The following is a 25,871-nucleotide window of genomic DNA, read 5'->3' as shown; positions in this document are numbered from 1 at the left end:
ATTTGCAGCCTGTTTCTGAATGTTATTTTCTTGTTTCTTTAAATTTGATTTGTTTCTCCAGCATTTAAATTGAGTGCGAAGGTAGACTTGAGTTTAACCTTAACTTGAACAGTTTCTTTCCCTCCGCTACCAGCCTCTTAAACAAGGCCCGCCCCCCCCACTGCCACAACGTACACTATATGTACACAATGTTCAAATACTGCTTACTGCACATATTCTTATTTCATATTTTATATTCTATAACTCATTGCATTCCATTTCGTTGTAAATTACTGCTTTATTTTATTGCTATTTAACTATATTTTATTACAGTGTCTTTAAAGATTTTTTGTTTTATATTAGATTTCTTGTTTTATATGGAGATTCTTTGTTTTATATTTTATGTATGCACCATGACATCAAGTTAAATTCCTCGATGTGTGAACCTACCTGGCATTAAACCCGTTTCTGATTCTGATGCATGCAGTCATGGCCTCATTATTCAGAGTAGCGCAGTTTTATGAAGTTAAACAATGATTCAAGGACCAAACATGAAGACATTAGAAGAGAATGAATAATAACCCCCTACGGCGCCCACACATAAACTATAGGATAGAATTTTATTAAACCTATTATGGAAAAATCTCTGTCTGACTGTTCCAAATATAGATATATGCAAACAAACTGCATGACAATACTGTCCCCCGATTGGAAACCTGCCAGTGGGCCACAGTGGTCGTCATCGGGAGATCAAAATGTCCCAAACTGATTTGATGGATTAGCTCATCCAGTGTTGCTGCTGAAGCCAAACAAGAGGTTAGCAAACCTCCTGATGACGTCGTCAAAGCAACACAGAGCTGTAGCCCACTTGCCATGAAATTACAGGGTATCAAGAAAATAATTACATCTTAATAAAGCCGGGATGCATTGTAAAATGGTAAATATGTATACTGTGATTGACTCTGCTCAGTCATCAGTAAAAAGGTTGAGTTTAATTTAGCAGTTCAAACAGAGAGAAACCATCCCTGCCCTTCTTCTGGAATGAAACAGATTTCTGTGAGATCTGTGGTGACAATCCAACGTGTCAGACATGACATTTATAAACAAATATTGCATTGTCCTCTGGGTTTTGTCACTTTTCATATGCAAAACAACCCTAATATAATTATTACATCCTGTAGCAGATACCTCGAGATTAATATTGTAGGATTTAGGTCCAACGTTCCTGGCTAATATCGTCTAGAGTTTGAGTTAGTTTATTAACTTCACTCCAGTTACACTTTTGGGACATTTTCAGTCCCTTCAGGCAAACATCAAGACAGGAATTTAATTTGTTACATTTATAAGCCAAATCGTTTAGAAATCTTAATTTCTGTCCATTACTGTTGCGGATTCACTATCTTTTCTCACAGTAAATGTTGAAGATGTAAAGATATTTTGGATTTGCAGTTCAGTAACAATAAAAGAGGAGGGGAACAGATCATAAAGTGTCTTTGTGTGCCGCAGCCAGCTGCTTAGAGAGAACAGCCAAGTCCCGAGAGTTTGCAGGCAGAACAATCATCACCACAAATTGTTTTGCTTTTTGTCGAACTCCTAACAAAATGCCCTCTGTTTTCCTAGACAGGAGGAAAATGATGGAAGATCTTCTGCCTGAAAATCTGCCAAAAAGAGTGACAATGAAACTTCTTGTAGAGGCATACAAGTGTGTGTGTGTGTGTGTGTGTGTGTGTGTGGTATTTCTGCATGTGTGAGCCTCATCTGCATGAAACATCAAAGCTGCATAAAGCAGAGAGAAGAACAGCTGACAGCTTAAACATTTATAAGCATGCCAGGGCAAAGCTACATAAGCAATGAGACTGAGCATGAGCTAAACCTCAGCTTTCATAGAAAATGGGATAAATCGTGCTAAACCGACACTGCAATCCACCCACAGGGGCCGGTTGGCATAATGAGGAGCCACTTTGGTTAAATGACATTAATTTTCGCTTTGGGTCTGATTCTCCAAAACAACACTCATCTGCTGTCACCCGTACTTCAGTGAAGATGCACGAACACTGACAAAAAGAGTTTGTCCCAGTTGCTGCTGCGGTTGCACTTTCTGTGAAACGGGAGCCTGCTGTGTGGATATCAGCCATGTTTGCTCTGCAAAACAATTTCAGGCAGCTTGTTCTCCTGAAACTTTGTGAATTGATCAATAAGTTTTGATATGCAAATGTGTTCTCTGTGCATTCAAAATCTGAAACAAGGACTCTGTAGGGGACTCCACAAAAGCAAGCAGCAGCACTGAAAGAACTGGTATTAAAGGAATAAAGTATAAATACAGCAGACAAGATTTTCCCAAAATATGAATCGATTTTGTATCCACTAGATTAATACATAGATTCAATCTATGTATTAATCTAGTGGAATAAACTGTTTCTGTTTTAATCCTAACCACAGCTACACATTCACCAAGTTGTGTGGCAAGCATGTGTTCACAAAGTAGTTTTTTATAATTTGCTCAAATGTCGCTAACGTTAGCTAATAGGCTAACCAGCTTGCTAGCTCACGATTAGCTTGAAGCTTTTCCCCCCTTTCTCCTTCTCCAATACTCTAAAACTCTTAATTACATACAAAATAGTGTACAATACCAAAATTAAATTAAGTGTGCGTATATGATACAGAACAAGAAAGTCCACCATTATTAAACAACCCAGTCTCACGGCATTTTGTGTAATAGTCACAACATTTAATCTATGATTCGTGTCAACCAACACAATTTCTCACTTTTTTTGGTGGTCACACCGAACGATTTAAAAGCAATGTATTTATATCTGGTAGTATGTTTCGTGCCTTGACACCACGTCTTTTTTCTTTGGCCGGTTTGGGTTCTTGGAAATACCGGAAGCTGTGTGGGGTTCATAAAAAACATTTTCTTACTCAATATCAAGCCTATGCATTATTGTTTTATTTTAAATCGGTATAAATGTTGGACTTTTTTTGCCGTCCATGAGGAAAATAAATGGGGCTCAGATTTTTTTTAATATTTTTTCCTTCTAATTTGTTATTCTTTTCTAAATAACACACTGTTATTTACTCAATAACACACAATTATCCTTGTTTTTATTTATTTGTTTAATTCTATAATATCGGGCTTTTTTGCCGTCCGTCAGTAGCTGAATTTCAAAATAAAGTCACCGGAAACAGATGTAGGCGATACACACCCACTGAACTGATTACCCAAGGTCCTCAGCTCTGGTTGAAGCTCGGTGATTGGATGTTTGAGCCGCAATGCACGTTGGGATATGGTGTTAATGCGATATGAAATAACTATCAACAGAATTGCGTTGCCAGGCAACAGCTTGGGGTGGAAACAGTGGGTGTTTCTCATGTCGAGGAGGCTTGCTTGGTAGCACATGTACCTCTGAGTGAGTTCCTTCAGAAGCGAGGCAAGTATACCTCCTAGCCTCGGAAAACGAAGAATGGAACAGGCTAGCAAGTGTGCAGGTGTGCGTCATATGAGAGGCCTGCCTTATATTTTCCGCCAAAGATTTGGGAAATTGGTCCGTGCGCAAAGCATTGTGGGGATTTTAAGACCGCGGAGTCTACACATGTGCAGCCACGAAATGTTCCGCAACGAAGTACGTCGACCTCGGTAGAATTCCAAGCATCTTGGACATTAGAACAGTCCTTCGGCGGCACTCAATGACGTAGTATCCTTGAAATAGTGGCTCTGGAGCAGCTTTCCTCGACATCGAGAAACACCCAGTATTTCCGGTCTTGAACGGGTCCAGCCGCGATTTAAAATCGTTGACAATCGTGTGACAAAAAAAAGGTGGAAATCGTGTTGATGAACACGAATCAATAGATTAAATGTTGTGACTGTCACACGAAATGCCGTGAGACTGGGTTGTATTAAAATGATGCTTTATTAGGCTTACATCGGGGGCAACTAAACGGGATTTGTTGTCGGCTAGACTTAACAGATTTTCTATCATTATGGTTGAGGAAGAGCAGAAAATCAGTTCTTTATAAAAAAAAAAACAGATGTCTGTAAGAGTATAACGTATTTCTGATTGAAAGGTTGTTTATGTGATGACATATTAAAACCGTAGCAATACATATTCAGTGTAAAAAAACGAAAAGGCCCTACGCCATCCAGCCTGCCTACAGTATATTTGATACTTATACATAAAAAGTACAAAAAGAACCCATCTGTTTCCAACTAATTCTTTAAGCAAATTCATATGACTCTTTATATTTACTAAAAAGAATAATTGCATTTTTTCCTGTAGGAGGGAATTAAAGCAATAAGGACAGCGTTACATTTAGTGTGTGTGTGAGCGTGTGTGTGCATGACTCTGTCCCATGGTATAAATAAATAACTGAATGTTTATAGGTGGAAGAATGTTTATGCATGAATCTGTGAAAAATGGTCTAGAAGACATTAAACTGTCAGGCTGGTTTGCGGGCCGGTTACATAAGCAGCTTGCTTGTTTGCGTATTTGAGGTTTTGGTGGTGGAGGGTGGGAGCTGGAAAAAAGTGAAACGGGGAGAGTAAAAAAAGACGGAAGACTTAGAAGAAAGAAAAATGTTCCCGAGCTGACAGCAACATTTAAACAGTCTGCCGGCTCTCATACAAACAGTTATAAAACAAAGCAAATTGCTCATGTTGCAACGTCTAAAAATAACTGGCCTTGGCTGAATTATGGGACTACTTTTATAGAAATCATGCTCACTCCCTGTGTGCTTGTGTAAATATTATAGTAAAGGTAGACAGACTTGTGTCCTGACTGAGAAGATGGTCATCAGTCTTCCATGGTCGCTATAAAGCAAGGGCTCATGGGTAAACTGCAGTGTGACTCACTAATATTATGCAGCACATTAGTATCAAAATAGATCAGTGGTTTTAAGCTCCATCTTTGGAGTTTTGAATCATCTCTTTTTGGCCCAATTTTTGCAGGCTATTGTGAAAGTTTATCTAGCAAGCTGTGCTCAGTTAGCGACCAATGACAGTTACAGTGAGATTAATTTTTTTAACATATTATGGCCTGAAAGCAGCTACTATTACATTTCCATCAGACACACACAACACACACACACACACACACACACACCACACACACACACACACACACACCCACACACACACACACACACACACACAACACACACACACCACACACACACACACACACACACACACACACACACACACACACACACACACACACACACACACACACACACACACTAAATGCCACCCTCCATGGCCTGTTCATGTTGGGGCTACAGCAAATTCGAGCTGACAGGGACAGACAGAGAAATCTCAGAGAGCTGCTCAGGAATCCTCTCCAAAATAAATGGTCAAATCACAGAGCGGGAAGTAAAAATAAAAGGTTCTCGTAGACTGCTTGTAAACAATCTATTGAATGAAGACAAATTTGGCTCTTACCTTTTTTCTAAGTGTTACAATGAAATACAGCTTCAATATCTCATTTTCTTTCTGAATCACTTCTGAATTAACGTCGCGACATAACCTTGAAAATGCAAACAGAGATGACTGCAACACAAACACTGAGAGAAATGCATGATAACATGATGGCTGCAGCACATGCATAAAGTCCAACCCTTTAAACAAGCATCCCAGAGTTCTCTGAGCACTCTGATTTGTAGCTTAAATTACACTAACACTAAATATTAATATTAAATCATGTTATGTTTTGCATTGCCTTCTCAGGATCAAACCCTTTAAGTTAATAGGTCAATGTGTCCGTCCAGGGTCAAATTAATGAGGGTCTGTAATGATAAACACATGAATTATGCATTCATACTGCTGCATGTTTGCGGGGTGAAATTTAATTATGGCTCAAATGCACCCCATTTTTCTTTTCATCTGCCTCTTTAAAAACATACACACAGTAAACACACACAGTAAACACACAGCAGCCCCATTAAGCTGTTCTCCTTGAGTCTAGGTCTCAGGTCATTGCAGGGTTAATGGGATGCCTGTTTTGCCCAAACTCCCACCATTCACCATCCCTGTTTTCTCTTTTACACCTTTTTTCCACATCTCCCTAAAGTCAGCGGTACACAGGTCAAATGAAAGCATTTCACAAGTGATTAGCAATTCCTTCATCACTGATGAGGAGTCTGCTCACAGACGCACCTGGAGCTGTCACAGCTTCATAACGTCAAGCATTTCGTTCCCCTCTCTATTTCTGGTGCCACACTTCCTGTCTGCCTAAAATAAATGTACTCTGCTACAGCGTCGCTCCTCTGATACAAGATGAACAGCACAACCATGGGCTGTCAGAGGAGAGCGATACGCTTTTGACTCAGAGGAAACACGCTGATCTAGAATCACCGCCTCACAGAGGTATGCCCCAAACAACCAGAGAAGTTGCAGATAACATTTAGAAAATGTAATCTCTTTTTGTCTGTGTAAACTTGTCATAAATAGAATAAGACTTCTTGACTTATGGCACTAAAATCCAATTAGCTCATTCTTCAGTCCAATTAGATGTTAGTGGAATTTTTTTTTTAACCAACTTCCACAAGGAAGTTACCGATGGATTTATCGAAAACGGGAAACGGGCAGATGCTATTGCACCCAGCTGACTATAGTGAACCATGCTATTTGCACACGGTTACTACAGTAAACCATGCTATTTGAACCCGGGCCAGGGCAAAGGTGTGGTAACACAGCCTTGAAGGATGGTCATGTAACTCCATATTCAAAAAAGGTGACCGAAGCAATCCTGGAAACTATAGGCCTGTCAGCCTTACAGCAGTAGTATGCAAACTCCTTGAATCCTTGGTGCGTGAGATGCCGTCCATAGAACATCTTGACTCAAGCAACCTATTATCAGACCGCCAACACAGCTTCGTCCAGGGCAGATCTGTTCAACCCAGCTCCTGGCCTGCCTTGATATGTGGTCTCGTACCCTGGTCTCGTACCCTGGAGAGAGAGGAAGTCTCGATGCCATTTATTTGGATTTTCAGAAAGCATTTGATACTGTACCTCACAAAAGATTACTGAAGAAGCTCTATGGGTATGGTATCCGTGGAGACATACTCACCTGGATCTCAGACTTTCTCAAAAACAGACGACAGAGAGTCTTTGTTAACGGGAAACCATCCGGATGGTGCCCAGTTCTCAGTGGAATTCCACAAGGTAGCGTCCTGGGTCCTGCACTGTTTGTCCTCTATCTCAACGACCTACCCGATAATGTGAGCTCCATGGTCCAGATGTTTGCAGGTGATACTAAAGTCTTCAAGGAAATTAAGTGTAAAGAGGATGCAGAAAAACTCCAGTCAGATCTCAGAGAAATGCAAAGATGGTCCCGAGTGTTGGAAGCTCAAATTCAATGCAGCAAAGTGCAAAGTAATGCACTTAGGTTTTCTGAATCAAAATATGAGTATAATATGGGTGATAATTCAAACACTATAAACCTATCCGAGACTCAGAATGAAAAGGACCTTGGTGTGAATGTTGACAATACCCTGACATTTAGTGACCATATCCGTCGGGCAAGTAACAAGCGAATGGTATCCTAGCAATGATCCGCAGATCATACACTTATTTGGACTCTGACGTAGTTTATACATCTCTCTTGTACGGCCACTCCTCGAGTATGGGAATGTCGCTTGGTCCCCCATGTACAAAAAGGATGCTGAGCTCATGGAGAAAATACAGAGAAGGGCAACGAAGCTGGTTCCAGAACTAAAGGACCTACCATATCAAGAACGACTGCAAAGTCTTAAAATCCCGAGTATGTATTATAGAAGGGCGAGGGGAGATATGATCGAAGTTTTCAAATATCTCCACAACATCTACAAAACATCATGCCCACTACAACGGGATTATAACACCAGGACTCGTGGACACTGCCTCAAGTTGAAGAAACAGTACTCAAGACTGGCTATCCGCCGCAACTCTTTCAGCCTGCGTGTGGTTGACTTGTGGAATGATCTGCCAGAAAGCGTTGTCACATCCAAGATGGTTAACTGTCTCAAATCCCACCTCGACCATTACTGGTCAAACATCAACTTCACTTTGGACTATGTGACTGTTGCCAGCATCCATAGTAAATAAAGAATCAGTGATCTACTTATTTATTTATAAGTGACTAAAAGGCCTTAGGCCTATTACAGCCATATCCTATTGATTGATTGAAAGGGTTGTGAAATATGGTTGGAAATCTACACAAGAAGTATGAAACTTAATTAGCACTTTTAAAGTCTCTTCTGCTGATGAATTGCCAAAGAAGTAGGCACAATTTCAAATTGAGTTTCTGGACAGTTTTCATTCACAAATGGAATGAAAACTAGCCAGAGGGTAGGTCAGTTAGCAAGAAACCAAGCTCTGAGTCAGTTCAAAGCCTTTGGTTGTAAAATTATGCAGAAAACGGTATTACTGTCCCTCTGTTCTCTTATTTGTGCTATACTGTCTGTGTGAACTCCTGTCAGAGTGTGTGTGGAGCTGTGAGTGTTTGCACGCATCTTTCCTGTTCTTGTCTGTAACACTAATCTGTGCTGTCAGAGGGCCGCTTGTATGCGACTCTCCGTCCACACAGCAGCTCTTACACCACCCTGCAGACATCACAACATCAAAGCTATTGTGCTGCTCCACTTTCTGGGGCCTCTGCGTTCAAGGCAGCGGTGCGCTAACAACAAAGAAGGATGTGCTGGAAATAGAAGTGCAGACTGACACATCGCTAATGCTAATTTGTGTACACACTCACGGTGCAGATTCATATTGTTCATCTACACTGCAATTTGGGGTAGTGACTGTTGGTAACCAAAGTATAGGAAGTAATGAAAACTCTATAATAGGCTAGACACCAATGGATGTCAGCACTATATATTTGGGAACTGATGCATTTGCAGCCTGTTTCTGAATGTTATTTTCTTGTTTCTTTAAATTTGATTTGTTTCTCCAGCATTTAAATTGAGTGCGAAGGTAGACTTGAGTTTAACCTTAACTTGAACAGTTTCTTTCCCTCCGCTACCAGCCTCTTAAACAAGGCCCGCCCCCCCCCACTGCCACAACGTACACTATATGTACACAATGTTCAAATACTGCTTACTGCACATATTCTTATTTCATATTTTATATTCTATAACTCATTGCATTCCATTTCGTTGTAAATTACTGCTTTATTTTATTGCTATTTAACTATATTTTATTACAGTGTCTTTAAAGATTTTTTGTTTTATATTAGATTTCTTGTTTTATATGGAGATTCTTTGTTTTATATTTTATGTATGCACCATGACATCAAGTTAAATTCCTCGTATGTGTGAACCTACCTGGCATTAAACCCGTTTCTGATTCTGATGCATGCAGTCATGGCCTCATTATTCAGAGTAGCGCAGTTTTATGAAGTTAAACAATGATTCAAGGACCAAACATGAAGACATTAGAAGAGAATGAATAATAACCCCCTACGGCGCCCACACATAAACTATAGGATAGAATTTTATTAAACCTATTATGGAAAAATCTCTGTCTGACTGTTCCAAATATAGATATATGCAAACAAACTGCATGACAATACTGTCCCCGATTGGAAACCTGCCAGTGGGCCACAGTGGTCGTCATCGGGAGATCAAAATGTCCCAAACTGATTTGATGGATTAGCTCATCCAGTGTTGCTGCTGAAGCCAAAACAAGAGGTTAGCAAACCTCCTGATGACGTCGTCAAAGCAACACAGAGCTGTAGCCCACTTGCCATGAAATTACAGGGTATCAAGAAAATAATTACATCTTAATAAAAGCCGGGATGCATTGTAAAATGGTAAATATGTATACTGTGATTGACTCTGCTCAGTCATCAGTAAAAAGGTTGAGTTTAATTTAGCAGTTCAAACAGAGAGAAACATCCCTGCCCTTCTTCTGGAATGAAACAGATTTCTGTGAGATCTGTGGTGACAATCCAACGTGTCAGACATGACATTTATAAACAAATATTGCATTGTCCTCTGGGTTTTGTCACTTTTCATATGCAAAACAACCCTAATATAATTATTACATCCTGTAGCAGATACCTCGAGATTAATATTGTAGGATTTAGGTCCAACGTTCCTGGCTAATATCGTCTAGAGTTTGAGTTTAGTTTATTAACTTCACTCCAGTTACATTTTGGGACATTTTCAGTCCCTTCAGGCAAACATCAAGACAGGAATTTAATTTGTTACATTTATAAGCCAAATCGTTTAGAAATCTTAATTTCTGTCCATTACTGTTGCGGATTCACTATCTTTTCTCACAGTAAATGTTGAAGATGTAAAGATATTTTGGATTTGCAGTTCAGTAACAATAAAAGAGGAGGGGAACAGATCATAAAGTGTCTTTGTGTGCCGCAGCCAGCTGCTTAGAGAGAACAGCCAAGTCCCGAGAGTTTGCAGGCAGAACAATCATCACCACAAATTGTTTTGCTTTTTGTCGAACTCCTAACAAAATGCCCTCTGTTTTCCTAGACAGGAGGAAAATGATGGAAGATCTTCTGCCTGAAAATCTGCCAAAAAGAGTGCACAATGAAACTTCTTGTAGAGGCATACAAGTGTGTGTGTGTGTGTGTGTGTGTGTGTGTGTATTTCTGCATGTGTGAGCCTCATCTGCATGAAACATCAAAGCTGCATAAAGCAGAGAGAAGAACAGCTGACAGCTTAAACATTTATAAGCATGCCAGGGCAAAGCTACATAAGCAATGAGACTGAGCATGAGCTAAACCTCAGCTTTCATAGAAAATGGGATAAATCGTGCTAAACCGACACTGCAATCCACCCACAGGGGCCGGTTGGCATAATGAGGAGCCACTTTGGTTAAATGACATTAATTTTCGCTTTGGGTCTGATTCTCCAAAACAACACTCATCTGCTGTCACCCGTACTTCAGTGAAGATGCACGAACACTGACAAAAAGAGTTTGTCCCAGTTGCTGCTGCGGTTGCACTTTCTGTGAAACGGGAGCCTGCTGTGTTGGATATCAGCCATGTTTGCTCTGCAAAACAATTTCAGGCAGCTTGTTCTCCTGAAACTTTGTGAATTGATCAATAAGTTTTGATATGCAAATGTGTTCTCTGTGCATTCAAAATCTGAAACAAGGACTCTGTAGGGGACTCCACAAAAAGCAAGCAGCAGCACTGAAAGAACTGGTATTAAAGGAATAAAGTATAAATACAGCAGACAAGATTTTTCCCAAAATATGAATCGATTTTGTATCCACTAGATTAATACATAGATTCAATCTATGTATTAATCTAGTGGATAAACTGTTCTGTTTTAATCCTAACCACAGCTACACATTCACCAAGTTGTGTGGCAAGCATGTGTTCACAAAGTAGTTTTTTATAATTTGCTCAAATGTCGCTAACGTTAGCTAATAGGCTAACCAGCTTGCTAGCTCACGATTAGCTTGAAGCTTTTCCCCCCTTTCTCCTTCTCCACTACTCTAAAACTCTTAATTACATACAAAATAGTGTACAAATACCAAAATTAAATTAAAGTGTGCGTATATGATACAGAACAAGAAAGTCCACCATTATTAAACAACCCAGTCTCACGGCATTTTGTGTAATAGTCACAACATTTAATCTATTGATTCGTGTTCACCAACACAATTTCTCCCTTTTTTTGGTGTCACACAGAACGATTTTAAAAGCAATGTATTTATATTGGTAGTATGTTTCGTGCCTGCACCACGTCTTTTTGTCCGGTTGGGTCTTGGAATACCGGAAGCTGTGTGGTTCATAAAAAACATTTTCTTACTCAATATCAAGCCATGATTATTGTTTTTATTTTAAATCGTATAATGTTGGACTTTTTTTGCCGTCCATGAGGAAAATAAATGGGGCTCAGATTTTTTTTAATATTTTTTCCTTCTAATTTGTTATTCTTTTCTAAATAACACACTGTTATTTACTCAATAACACACAATTATCCTTGTTTTTATTTATTTGTTTAATTCTATAATATCGGGCTTTTTTGCCGTCCGTCAGTAGCTGAATTTCAAAATAAAGTCACCGGAAACAGATGTAGGCGATACACACCCACTGAACTGATTACCCAAGGTCCTCAGCTCTGGTTGAAGCTCGGTGATTGGATGTTTGAGCCGCAATGCACGTTGGGATATGGTGTTAATGCGATATGAAATAACTATCAACAGAATTGCGTTGCCAGGCAACAGCTTGGGGTGGAAACAGTGGGTGTTTCTCAATGTCGAGGAGGCTTGCTTGGTAGCACATGTACCTCTGAGTGAGTTCCTTCAGAAGCGAGGCAAGTATACCTCCTAGCCTCGGAAAACGAAGAATGGAACAGGCTAGCAAGTGTGCAGGTGTGCGTCATATGAGAGGCCTGCCTTATATTTTCCGCCAAAGATTTGGGAAATTGGTCCGTGCGCAAAGCATTGTGGGGATTTTAAGACCGCGGAGTCTACACATGTGCAGCCACGAAATGTTCCGCAACGAAGTACGTCGACCTCGGTAGAATTCCAAGCATCTTGGACATTAGAACAGTCCTTCGGCGGCACTCAATGACGTAGTATCCTTGAAATAGTGGCTCTGGAGCAGCTTTCCTCGACATCGAGAAACACCCAGTATTTCCGGTCTTGAACGGGTCCAGCCGCGATTTAAAATCGTTGACAATCGTGTGACAAAAAAAAGGTGGAAATCGTGTTGATGAACACGAATCAATAGATTAAATGTTGTGACTGTCACACGAAATGCCGTGAGACTGGGTTGTATTAAAATGATGCTTTATTAGGCTTACATCGGGGGCAACTAAACGGGATTTGTTGTCGGCTAGACTTAACAGATTTTCTATCATTATGGTTGAGGAAGAGCAGAAAATCAGTTCTTTATAAAAAAAAAAACAGATGTCTGTAAGAGTATAACGTATTTCTGATTGAAAGGTTGTTTATGTGATGACATATTAAAACCGTAGCAATACATATTCAGTGTAAAAAAACGAAAAGGCCCTACGCCATCCAGCCTGCCTACAGTATATTTGATACTTATACATAAAAAGTACAAAAAGAACCCATCTGTTTCCAACTAATTCTTTAAGCAAATTCATATGACTCTTTATATTTACTAAAAAGAATAATTGCATTTTTTCCTGTAGGAGGGAATTAAAGCAATAAGGACAGCGTTACATTTAGTGTGTGTGTGAGCGTGTGTGTGCATGACTCTGTCCCATGGTATAAATAAATAACTGAATGTTTATAGGTGGAAGAATGTTTATGCATGAATCTGTGAAAAATGGTCTAGAAGACATTAAACTGTCAGGCTGGTTTGCGGGCCGGTTACATAAGCAGCTTGCTTGTTTGCGTATTTGAGGTTTTGGTGGTGGAGGGTGGGAGCTGGAAAAAAGTGAAACGGGGAGAGTAAAAAAAGACGGAAGACTTAGAAGAAAGAAAAATGTTCCCGAGCTGACAGCAACATTTAAACAGTCTGCCGGCTCTCATACAAACAGTTATAAAACAAAGCAAATTGCTCATGTTGCAACGTCTAAAAATAACTGGCCTTGGCTGAATTATGGGACTACTTTTATAGAAATCATGCTCACTCCCTGTGTGCTTGTGTAAATATTATAGTAAAGGTAGACAGACTTGTGTCCTGACTGAGAAGATGGTCATCAGTCTTCCATGGTCGCTATAAAGCAAGGGCTCATGGGTAAACTGCAGTGTGACTCACTAATATTATGCAGCACATTAGTATCAAAATAGATCAGTGGTTTTAAGCTCCATCTTTGGAGTTTTGAATCATCTCTTTTTGGCCCAATTTTTGCAGGCTATTGTGAAAGTTTATCTAGCAAGCTGTGCTCAGTTAGCGACCAATGACAGTTACAGTGAGATTAATTTTTTTAACATATTATGGCCTGAAAGCAGCTACTATTACATTTCCATCAGCCTCAGTTGTAGTTAGTGTTGGGTTCAAAATGTACGGTGGCCCTGAAGTGCAAGACACCACAGCATTTCAGAAAACACTACAGCATTTCACAAAACACCACAGCATTTCACAAAACACCACAGCATTTCAGAAAACGCCACAGCATTTCACAAAACACTACAGCATTTCACAAAACACTACAGCATTTCACAAAACACTACAGCATTTCACAAAACACTACAGCATTTCACAAAACACTACAGCATTTCACAAAACACTACAGCATTTCAGAAAACGCCACAGCATTTCACAAAACACTACAGCATTTCACAAAACACTACAGCATTTCAGAAAACGCCACAGCATTTCACAAAACACTACAGCGTTTCACAAAACACCACAGCATTTCACAAAACACCACAGCATTTCACAAAACACTACAGCATTTCACAAAACACTACAGCATTTCACAAAACACTACAGCATTTCACAAAACGCCACAGCATTTCACAAAACACTACAGCATTTCACAAAACACTACAGCATTTCAGAAAACGCCACAGCATTTCACAAAACACTACAGCATTTCACAAAACACTACAGCATTTCAGAAAACGCCACAGCATTTCACAAAACACTACAGCATTTCACAAAACACTACAGCATTTCACAAAACACTACAGCATTTCACAAAACACCACAGCATTTCAGAAAACGCCACAGCATTTCAGAAAACACCACAGCATTTCACAAAACACCACAGCATTTCACAAAACACTACAGCATTTCACAAAACACTACAGCATTTCACAAAACACTACAGCATTTCAGAAAACGCCACAGCATTTCAGAAAAGACCACAGCATTTCACATTGGACGGAAAGGGTATTCCTTTAGGGAAAACACTTCTTGTTTGTGATTGGACAGAGCCAGCCAGAGAAGCACTGCTGTGATTGGTTGTTTTTGCTGCCAGTCAAGAAATGACGCTTCGTGATTGGTCAACACCCGACAGCGAAATATGTCCCAAACATGGTCCCCACAACGTATGGTCCCAACACATCAGCCGTTAGCACACACTCAGATCTCACAGCTCCTCATATCTGTTCAGAAACTGGACAAAAGTTAAACATGTACAAACCACAGACTGTCTATGTCATGGCGAATACAGTCGCTGCTTTATTTATGTCTGTATGATGTTGTTGTGTGGACGGAGCAGCTACAGGTTAGTTTAGCCTGATCCGATCCAGAAAACACGCATTTTAAAAGCTTTTCGCCTGCCGTCTTGTCTGCAGACTTGTCAAAGCGTTAATTCATGGTTTTTACTAACTGCTATCAGTATGTAGTTACTTCGGCATCACTTTGAAACGTGTATTACAATTAAATCACGGTCAAATATGTTCATTTTGTTGTAGGATTTACATGGAGATACGCCCCGTCCCCTCTCCAGCGCCTCTTGTTTGAATGACATCATTGACAGGAGCAAACACAGCTGACAGCCGCGGTGAAACTCAAGCGATTAGAGCGATGCGAATATTGGGTGGTCTACCATAGTATTTACATGGAGATAAGCCCCTTAAAAACCATGAGTTAATAAAGCATTAATTCTGTATTTACTCCTGTCATTCAAACAAGACGCTGGAGAGGGGGCGGGCTTAACTTTAACTTAACTTTTGTCCAGTTTCTGAACAGATATGAGGAGCTGTGAGCTCTGAGTGTGTGCTAACAGCTAACAGCTGATGTGTTGGGCTAATCACAAGCGTCATTTCTTGACTGGCAGCAAAAACAACCAATCACAGCAGTGCTTCTCTGGCTGGCTCTGTCCAATCACAAACAAGAAGTGTTCTCCCTAAAGGAATACCCTTTCTGTCCAATGTGAAATGCTGTGGTGTTTTGTGAAATGCTGTGGCGTTTTCTGTAATGCTGTAGTGTTTTGTGAAATGCTGTGGTGTTTTCTGAAATGCTGTGGTGTTTTGTGAAATGCTGTGGTGTTTTCTGAAATGCTGTAGTGTTTTGTGAAATGCTGTGGTGTTTTCTGAAATGCTGTGGTGTTTTCTGAAATGCTGTGGTGTTTTCTGAAATGCTGTAGTGTTTTCTGAAATGCTGTAGTGTTTTCTGAAATGCTGTGGTGTCTTGCACTTCAGGGCCACCGTAAAAAGGTGTGTGGTTTTAGTCCATGTCAATCCTGTGAACAAATTTACTTACAGGGACTTGAAACTACAGTGGCATTATACCTCCTGACCAGTTTACTTAAACGCCTGACAGTAAAGCTCTGACGCTAATTCACATAATCCTTTAATGCTGTTTTTTTTAAACGTTTTTACAAAATTACTAAACCTGGTGAATTAAGTGCTATTAAACCACTGTTACTGAAATCTCTGAGCATCAAAAAGCTATTTCTGTCCTTGTATAAACCCAAAACAGACTGGGTACACACCATCAGTCTTCTAGACCTAAGACAAAGTTCTGTAGTTGCTTTGTACATGATACAATATTCATTTCTTGGTTATTTTTTGATGTTGCACACCACTATGTGATGTGAAATCTATAACAAAAGTTATTCAAAAGCATGCTAATGGGAGGGTGTGTCTATGTGTGTCCTCAGTATTTGAATGCAGAGCCTGGAGACCCTGCAGAGCAGACGCCCAACGCTCACTCACAGGACGCCATGTGCACACACACACACACACACACACACACACACACACACACACACACACACACACACACACACACACACACACACACACACACACACACACACACACACACACACACACACACACACACCACACACACACACACACACACACACACACACACACACACACACACACACACACACACACACACACACACACACACACACACACACACACACACACACACACACACACACACACACACACACACACACACACACACACACACACACACACACACACACACACACACACACACACACACACACACACACACACACCACGCAAGAGCACGCTAATCTGTTGGCATGACAACTGGAGTGGAATATTCGCTTGGCCTAGAAAATATGGCTGTGAAGAAAAGATGAATGAGCTGTGAGATATGAATAAAAAACAGCAATATGAACACTTTCTTTGCAACAACTCTACACAATGTTCTGTCTAATCCTTTCATCATCAAATATATGTCTTTTCAGCTGTGTATTAGCACGGATGTATGCATCCATATGAGTGTGTATGTAATACTATGGAATATTGGATGAGCACCATCACCTCGAAGGCAGACACAACAGACTGCAGACCTAAAGCATATTTATAACTAGTTGCTGTGTCTACTGTACATTTTGCCTTGCTTTGGGGGTTTTGTTGTCCTCTTTTCAAATGACTAATAAAGTCTTGAAGGGCTCTGAAAGTTCACAGAGGTCAGCTGGGATGGCCAAAGGGAATACAGTTACGTCCTGGTGCCACAAAACAGGTCTGAATTTATGTTTGAATTCCAGTTGAAAGCTTCGTAGAGAGTGCAAGGACGAGGTTTCTTTTACTGCTGCTCCGCATGATCGCATAAAGCATTTAAGAGTTTCCTCAACCCCGAGCGCTAATGCTGAGACTCAGAAATATCTGCACAGCAGGGGGAAAACTTGTTGGGGGAGGGCAACATCGAAAGGTTTAATGTGAGGTCAGGTACTTTACGCTTTTGAGTTTGACCAATAAACAAGTAGGCCTAATACTGAGTGCGTTGGATAAGATGATCTTGCTTTAAAGAGCCTGTGACACGGTTTTCCCCCATCATCCAAACCCATCAATTTGAGTACATATTGTCCCCTTGAAAACCGTTACTGAACTGATTTTGGATATTTGTACTTTGATAACCATTAATCTGCCTTCAATGTTGACAATTTTCTGAATCTTCTAGCGGATTCTTCAAGTCCCGCCAAATGATGGGTGACGTCATTGCGGGCACAGCGCTCCAGCTGCACCGTCCAGGATCCCAGCATCTGCATGTAAACCTTTATATATATACAGTCAGATGTAAACGCACGATGGTGCACACAGCAGCAAGCTCAGACAGCGATGACAGGTTAATGTTGAACGTGTCTGAGAGCTCATATGAGGCTGAAGGATCGGTTTATGTTGTATCTTCTAAGTTTAGGAATGAGGTGCGTCAATATGGGCGATCATATGGTCATGTAGCCAGTGGTGGACTGGGACTAAAAATCATCCCGGGACTCTCGACCGGCCCACTTCGGTACCGCTAGTAAGCTGTCAACGGGGGGAGTGGGGGATGTAAAATACAAATATAATGTCTGTGTCTTTGACATTAGCGCTGCTAGCCACCTGTGCCCTGTACTACGAAGCCAGTTCAACAGACCCTGGATATGTTTGAGTAACAAACTAACAACAACAAACTAACAAACGAGATCTCGCTAAGCGGTCCTACGACGCTGGTTATCAACTCGGTAAATCAAGCCAGGGTTTCTCTCTCCAGCTGAGAGCGCGTTCACGTCTAAGACACGAGTGGATCTGACTTTAATTACATTTGACTCGAGTGTTTCGTCAACATAATGTGTTAAATAATACTTCTGCATCCAGTCTGTGACACTGTGAGTGTTGCACGGCCAGATGAGGCTGGAGAAGCTGACTCAGATAAGGAAATATATGATATATTATGATATTATCTGATTGATGATGTAATATGAATGATAAGTGCGACACGTCGGCGTCTTCTCTGCATACGGCAGTTTACACTGTATTTTCTTTATCCTGTAATATGACTTGAGAGATTTAAATTCCGCACACTGAGTGGATCTCTTTTCTATAGACGCCGGAGGCGGACAGCGTCAGGTAAAATAAGTTATTTAGCCTTCTCAAACCTGAGCCTCACGCGCCGCCTATGGGGGATGTGCTAGTTACTTATCCGACCGGCCCACTTCGGTACCGGCCCATCGGGATTCGTCCCGATGGCCAGTCCGCCACTGCACCCACAGTCCGCCACTGCACCCAGCCCACGTAAACTGTCAACGGGGGGAGCCTCGCTGCGGGGAAACGGTGGACCTAGTGTCCCGATCGGAGTGGGAATAATAATAATAATCCGTGCATTTTATCTATTAATTTCCCCAACATTGTGGTAAAAAACCACACGTTTAATCCACGTTGTTGGTATACTACAACTACAAAAAGCATCGGTTTGTTTTCTCATCAGTAAATGCAGACCGGCTCAAACAAACGATTTTTAATCATCATCCTCACTCATCATTTAATGTATCATATGTTCGCCGAATTGACATGAAAGCACTAATAAATGTAGTTTCATCCACTTGAGTTTATAACCACAAAAATAATCGATTTGTTTTTATATCACATCCGACGGGAGGAAATTCAGCAGCTCTCACTCCCGATTTTTAATCCTAATGTAATCATCATCTTCACCACGATCATTTATGTTTATGTCGCCGAATTGACATGAAAGCACTGACAAATATGAATATACTGTAGTCAACTTCATTAAAACGTTCTTAACGTGCCTAAACTCAGTAATTCACCATTTCTACGCATGACACAACACACTTTGTCCGTGTTTGGCTCTCGAAGCGTTCCCGCATTGACGTCACTTCCGGCTTCCCCCAAAACTTCAAAATGAGTGAAGGAATTTCCCAGCGATGTTCGAAATTATTGATATTTAACGAAACGGTATCGCTTTTTCTTTTTTAAACTGACGGTTCGAGATTACTAGTAGCCCAATATTTCATTGCACAACAGTTGTTGGGATGGTGTCACAGGCTCTTTAAGGTTAACATTGAGTTTAAGTGGTTTATTCGTGGACTGAAGGAGGATGTTTTAATGTCTGACTGTGGCTTTGAAACCACATGTACAAGCTCCAAAACTCGTAAAAGGTGTTGTCACATCAGCAGAAAGGCTGGTATAAAATCTCTAATAGAGTTGGCAAGCTCACCTTGGATGGTCTTAACTCTCAACTGTTGCCATTACATTATTTCGTTCCATCCTAACTTATTACTGAGAGATGCAAAATGCCTGTGGCAGAACAACTGAAATTAAAGAAAGAACTGTCTGACCCCACTGGGTTTTAATCAGATACAGAAGAGAGTGGAAAATAACTGAGAGAGGATGGAGGATTTAGACTTTGGATGGTCCTTTATGTCTCCGAAAAGAAGGGCCAAATCCTCTGACATAACAAACGCATCAGCAGACAACACATGGTCAATAGATCCCTGATGAGTTGACTGCAGTCCTAAACAAACAGTTTAATCTGCTGTGAACTCTACACACAGTAGGGTTTCACAAGGTGCATGCAATAGACCACCTTAAAGGAATAATTTCACATGTCAGTTGTTGTCAAGCCCAGTGGCGTCGCCTGGCCAGCCCTGAATGTTTTTTCTGTAGCCCCGGACAATTCTCCCTCAATAATATAATACATTAACCGTGCTTTACCTGAACCTCATCATGAGAGGACGGTAGAATTGTAATTTCCCGTGTTCAGTGAATGCAACAGAGGCAAGACACCAGACCAACCAGAGAGTTGAATGGAAATAAACATCTGTCTTATTGTCTGTCTTACTGGACCCTCCCAAAGCCCCTTCCCCCTCCTCCCTTCTGTCAAGCGACTTTGTTAACCACTTTGAACACTTTGAAAAGGTTGATGATATTCGCTCTTCTTTTTCTGACTCACCTTTACTCACCGCTGGGTCACCAGACCCTCCTTTCACCCACACACTAACCTCCTTTTCCCCTCTCTCTCCAAGTGAGGTTCTTACCCTCATTACCTCTGCCCGTCCTACCACCTGTCCTCTGGACCCTATCCCTTCAAACCTCCTTCAGACTATCGCTCCTGATATTCTACCGTTTCTCACCCATTTCATCAACACTTCTCTAACTTCTGGTCACTTTCCAAACAGTCTCAAGGAGGCAAGAGTAAACCCTCTCCTAAAGAAACCCACTCTCAACCCGTCTGATGTTATAAACTACAGGCCTGTCTCTCTCCTCCCGTTCCTGTCTAAAACACTTGAACGCGTTGTCTTTAAACAACTCTCCTGTTATCTCCATCAGAACAACCTTCTGGATCCGCACCAGTCTGGTTTCAAGGCAGGTCACTCCGCAGAAACTGCCCTCCTTGCTGTCACTGAGGAACTGCACACGGCTAAAGCAGCCTCCCTCTCCTCTGTCATCATCCTTTTGGACCTGTCTGCTGCATTCGACACAGTAAATCATCAGATCCTCCTTCGCACTCTCCAAGAACTTGGAGTTTCAGGCTCTGCACTTTCCCTCCTCACCTCATACCTCAAAGACCGCACCTACAGGGTTACTTGGAGAGGGTCGGAGTCCGACCCTTGTCAATTAACTACAGGGGTCCCTCAGGGCTCTGTTCTTGGTCCCCTCCTCTTCTCCTTGTACACAAACTCGCTCGGTTCAGTCATTAGCCCGCATGGTTTTTCATACCACTGCTACACTGATGACACCCAATTAATACTGTCCTTTCCCCGCTCAAAGACCCAGGTCATCGCACGCATCTTGCTTGTCTAGCTGACATCTCTCAGTGGATGTCTGCTCACTACCTCAAGCTCAACCTTGACAAGACTGAACTGCTTTTCCTTCCGGGAAAAGATTGTCCCACTCTTGACCTGACAATCAACATCGGCACCTCTATTGTTTCCCCGACTCAGACTGCAAGGAATCTGGGTGTGACCCTAGATAACAACCTGTCCTTCACTGCAAACATAGCTGCTACACCCCGCTGCTGCAGATACACACTTTATAACACCAGGAGGATACGTCCCCAGCTGACCCAGAAAGCGACACAGGTTCTGGTCCAGGCTCTCGTCATCTCCCGCCTAGACTACTGCAACTCCCTCCTGGCTGGTCTTCCTGCATGTGCCATCCGACCTCTGCAGCTCATCCAGAATGCAGCGGCTCGTCTGGTCTTCAACCTTCCTAAATTCTCCCACACCACGCCGCTCCTCCGCTCCCTTCACTGGCTTCCGGTAACTGCTAGAATCCACTTCAAGACAATGGTACTTGCGTACCATGCTGCGAATGGATCTGGCCCTTCCTACATCCAGGACATAGTTAAACCGTACACCCCAGCACGTGCACTCCGCTCTGCATCAGCCAAACAGCTCGCTGCACAAGCACTGCGAGAGGGACCCATGTTCCCATCAGCAAAAACACGTGGGTTTTCTATCCTGGCTCCAAGATGGTGGAATGAGCTCCCCATTGACATCAGGACAGCAGAAAGCTTACACACCTTCCGGCGCAGACTGAAAACTCATCTCTTTCGACTCCACTTCGAGCGATATAACTATTAACAAAGCACTTATATACTAATAAAGGACTGGCTTATCTAAAGCCAGTTGAGTAGCACTTGAAATGTTTTTGCTCTATGAAACCTGATGTACTTATATGATTCTGTTTTCTTCAAGTTTGTATTTTGTTGGTCGAACGCACTTATTGTAAGTCGCTTTGGATAAAAGCGTTAGCTAAATACAATGTAATGTAATGTTATTGGCTGACGGGTACCTATCCTGTGAGCTGTGACAATGTTTAAACTGTCAGTCGGACTCAGAGTTTTTGAAGAAGGACATAAGAAAACATTTTCTTAAAAAAGACCACAATTCTCAAGTGGTGGCTCACATAACAACCCCAGAGCCACCACTTGAGCCAGGTAAACAAGGTATGTAAATGTCAGTAAACTTCCAAGTTATGCGAAGTAAGCAATGTAAGTATATAAGCAAAGCATAAATTACAGCTACGTTGACGTTACTTTGAATCGCGGGGGTAAGCTAAACCGTTAGCAAGTAGCTATAGCTAGCCAGAGATATTAAATAAACACTTAGTCATACAATCTAAATGTCATATTTCTTAGCGTTACCTGGAGATTTCAAAGAAAGCTCTCTGGAAAATGTTTGACATGAAGCTAGAAGCTACCTTACAGTAGTAGGAGGCCTACACAGTTGATGATCCGGAGTCCTGTCAGTTAAAGTGTTTCATAGTTAGCTTAGCTAAGCATCAACCTAGCACTGAAATATATGGATGTTATGCGACAGTATTTCTGAGAAAAAGTCAGCTGAAATGGTGGCATAGTTGCCACTGCTTTACGTGTCGACAGCATGTTTGAACGTATTTGCAGCAGTAAATGTGGCTGTTTGGCCACTGACATGGCCATAACAACACCTGAATTTAAATGTGCAACCTCTTTTTGTGACAGATTTTTGCATTAAATTATTATTCTTCTGAATGATATTCCTATTGACAGCTAATTTCTATGTGAACATTATGAGATGGACAGCCAGAGAGAATAAAGGAAAAACAGTTATGAAATACTATATGACAGTAAAACAAGAATACAGTTTAGAAGGGGAGTGATTTGTAAAATATAAGAAAAAGTAAATCTGTTTACAGTTCTGTTTCATATGGGTATTGAGAGATGCATCCATAGATCTCTTCATTTTGCTCTCAAAGTGCACCAGATAGATGCTTTTAACTTCAATATTTAAAATAAATTCTTCCCGGGGGAGCAAGCCCCTGGACCCCCCTAGAGCAGGTGAGGACCCACCTAGAGGAGGTGAAGTCCACTCCCCACTTGTAAAAAATAGCACTTTACCCCTGCTTACATCTATATGCCCTGAGCTGATTATTGAGCCTTCATTGTAAGAGTCGCGGGTGTACTGTGTATGTGCGTGTGGGGAGTGTTGCAGTAGAAAATTACACTGTAGCGCCGCGGCCGCTGCCACTGTGGGCTAAGCCCCGAATTTTTCCAGGTCCAGGCGACGCCCCTGGTCAAGCCATTGGATGGTCATACCAATGGTTGGAAGCCTCATAGCTATGGTTAAAATGAGCCTGCTAAACCTATGAATAGGTTTAGACAGATGTTATAATTTACTGAATGATACGGATACAAAAACGGTCCGTGTTTAGATGGCAAACTAAATTCAATCAAACACATAAGAGACCGGTTCTTGTGATAAAAACATGGTGTTATACTAAATCTAACCAAGTAGTTTTCCCTGCTTAACAAGCATTGGAATGCTAGTGATAACATAATAATTTCAAAGGGCAGACAATGGTGGTGGTCAATGGTCAATACTACCACTTGTTGTGTTATAGCCAGAAGTTGTTAGTCTAGTTTAGCACAGAGATTAGGAAGGGGAAAAAACCTAGCCTGGCTCAGTCTAAAGGTAAAACAGATTCCCTACCCGCACCTTACATGTTAGTTGGGTTAAGGCAGCTAACTGTCTCATGGCGCTAGTTTCATATTTTACAGCAACATTTAGGAGTGGTATCGATCTTGTCGTCTTTATTTTCAAAACATTTCATTTGTGTTTTATGTGTGGCATTAAAGGCTTCAGGTCCAGCAAGGAGCCAGACATTCCTGTGTAGTCTTTTGTTCCTGGGAATCTTGATCTCAGCTTAATGAGCATTTGCAAGAATGTTTAATACAGTCTAGCGCCTCAGGTGTCCTCGTCTACTTCCAGCTGCAGCAATGTGCTACTGTACAGACACTGGAGGAACCTTGTTGTCTGAATGTGTGTAGGAAGGTCAATCATTCTCCCACTCAACCCAGGCTTGAGCGGACAAATAAATGGTCGGGCAAAGGCGCTTGGACCCCATGCTGAGAGCGAAAACGAGAAAGAGGGAAAAAAACACGGGTTGGAGAGACAAGTTAAAGAGTGAAGAATATGAAGGGAGAAAGACGAATTAAGACAGAGGCGGGAAGATAAGTCGAGGAGGCAGAGATATTCAGAAGATAGGGAGCATAGCAGAGAGGCGGGGGGTGGATTTTTAAAAATGCATGCGTCTCCATTTGGCAGAGGGGGAAAAGATCCCAGCAGAGAGAAAGCAGTAGGTGAGAGCATAGCTGGAGCATTACCACTCAAACTGTCTAAAAGACACACGTTCTTATCCGTGGAAGAAAATACAGATGAAGGTGAGAGTGAAGAGAAGGAGTTGAGATGCCCTGAGGCTTTACTCTCTCTGCCCCATGATGCCATTTAAATGCTGTGACTTACTGTGAAGCCTCACACACAAACACACAAGGATGGCACAAACACATCCTCACAAAGCGCAGGCATGTTTTTCATGTATATAATTTTACAGTTGAGCGTTTGCTGAAGGCCATTGGATTAAGTGCTCTCAATTGCAGACTATACGGTAAGGCAAGGCAAGGCAAGTTTATTTATAGAGCACTTTTCAACGCAAGGCAATTCAAAGCGCTTTACACAAAAAAAAAAAAAAAAAGAGCAAGCATTAAAAAAGAAAAGCTAATCAAATAAACATTAAGAAAAAAATACATGGATAAAAGTTACAGTGCAGTCTAAAATATAAATAGTTCAATTAAACATTACAAGAAAAAGTACATGGATAAAAGTTACAGTGCAGTCTAAGATATGAATAGTTCAAATAAAAGCAGCGACAAAAAGAAAAGTCTTCAGCCTGGATTTAAAAGTAGTCAGAGTTGCAGCGGACCTGCAGGTTTCTGGGAGTTTGTTCCAGATATTTGGAGCATAATAACTGAACGCTGCTTTACCATGTTTAGTTCTGACTCTGGGGACAGAAAGCTGACCAGTCCCTGAAGACCTGAGAGATCTGGATGGTTCATAGTTTAGCAGGAGGTCAGTAATGTATTTTGGGCCTAAACCATTCAGTGCTTTATAAACCAGCAGCAGTATTTTGAAATCTATTCTTTGACACACAGGAAGCCAGTGTAAAGACTTCAGAACAGGAGTGATGTGATCCACTTTCTTAGTGTTAGTGAGGACTCGAGCAGCGGCGTTCTGAATCAGCTGCAGCTTTCTAATAGATTTTTTAGTGAGACCTGTGAAGACACCATTGCAGTAGTCGAGTCTACTGAAGATAAAGGCATGGACAAGTTTTTCCAAATCCTGCTGTGACATTAGTCTTTTAATCCTAGATATGTTCTTTAGGTGATAGTAGGCTGATTTAGTAACTGTTTTAATGTGACTGTTACATTAAAAGGACACTGGTAGGACTTGGTCTGCATACCACACACTCACAGGCAGCTCGTCTTCTT

At 41.3% G+C, this 25,871-nt stretch overlaps 1 protein-coding gene across 4 annotated transcripts in view; it reads right to left on the bottom strand.

The window, feature by feature from the left end:
* Positions 1-25,871, bottom strand: part of evlb (Enah/Vasp-like b) — a 71,833-nt gene that overhangs the window by 28,194 nt on the left and 17,768 nt on the right. The gene's annotated exons all lie outside the window — the stretch shown is intronic.

The sequence above is a fragment of the Pseudochaenichthys georgianus genome, chromosome 24 (genome assembly GCF_902827115.2).
Source record: "Pseudochaenichthys georgianus chromosome 24, fPseGeo1.2, whole genome shotgun sequence".
Lineage (NCBI taxonomy): Eukaryota > Metazoa > Chordata > Actinopteri > Perciformes > Channichthyidae > Pseudochaenichthys > Pseudochaenichthys georgianus.
The sequence above is the reverse complement of the archived record's forward strand: the minus strand, read 5'-3'. Positions and strand labels throughout refer to the sequence as shown.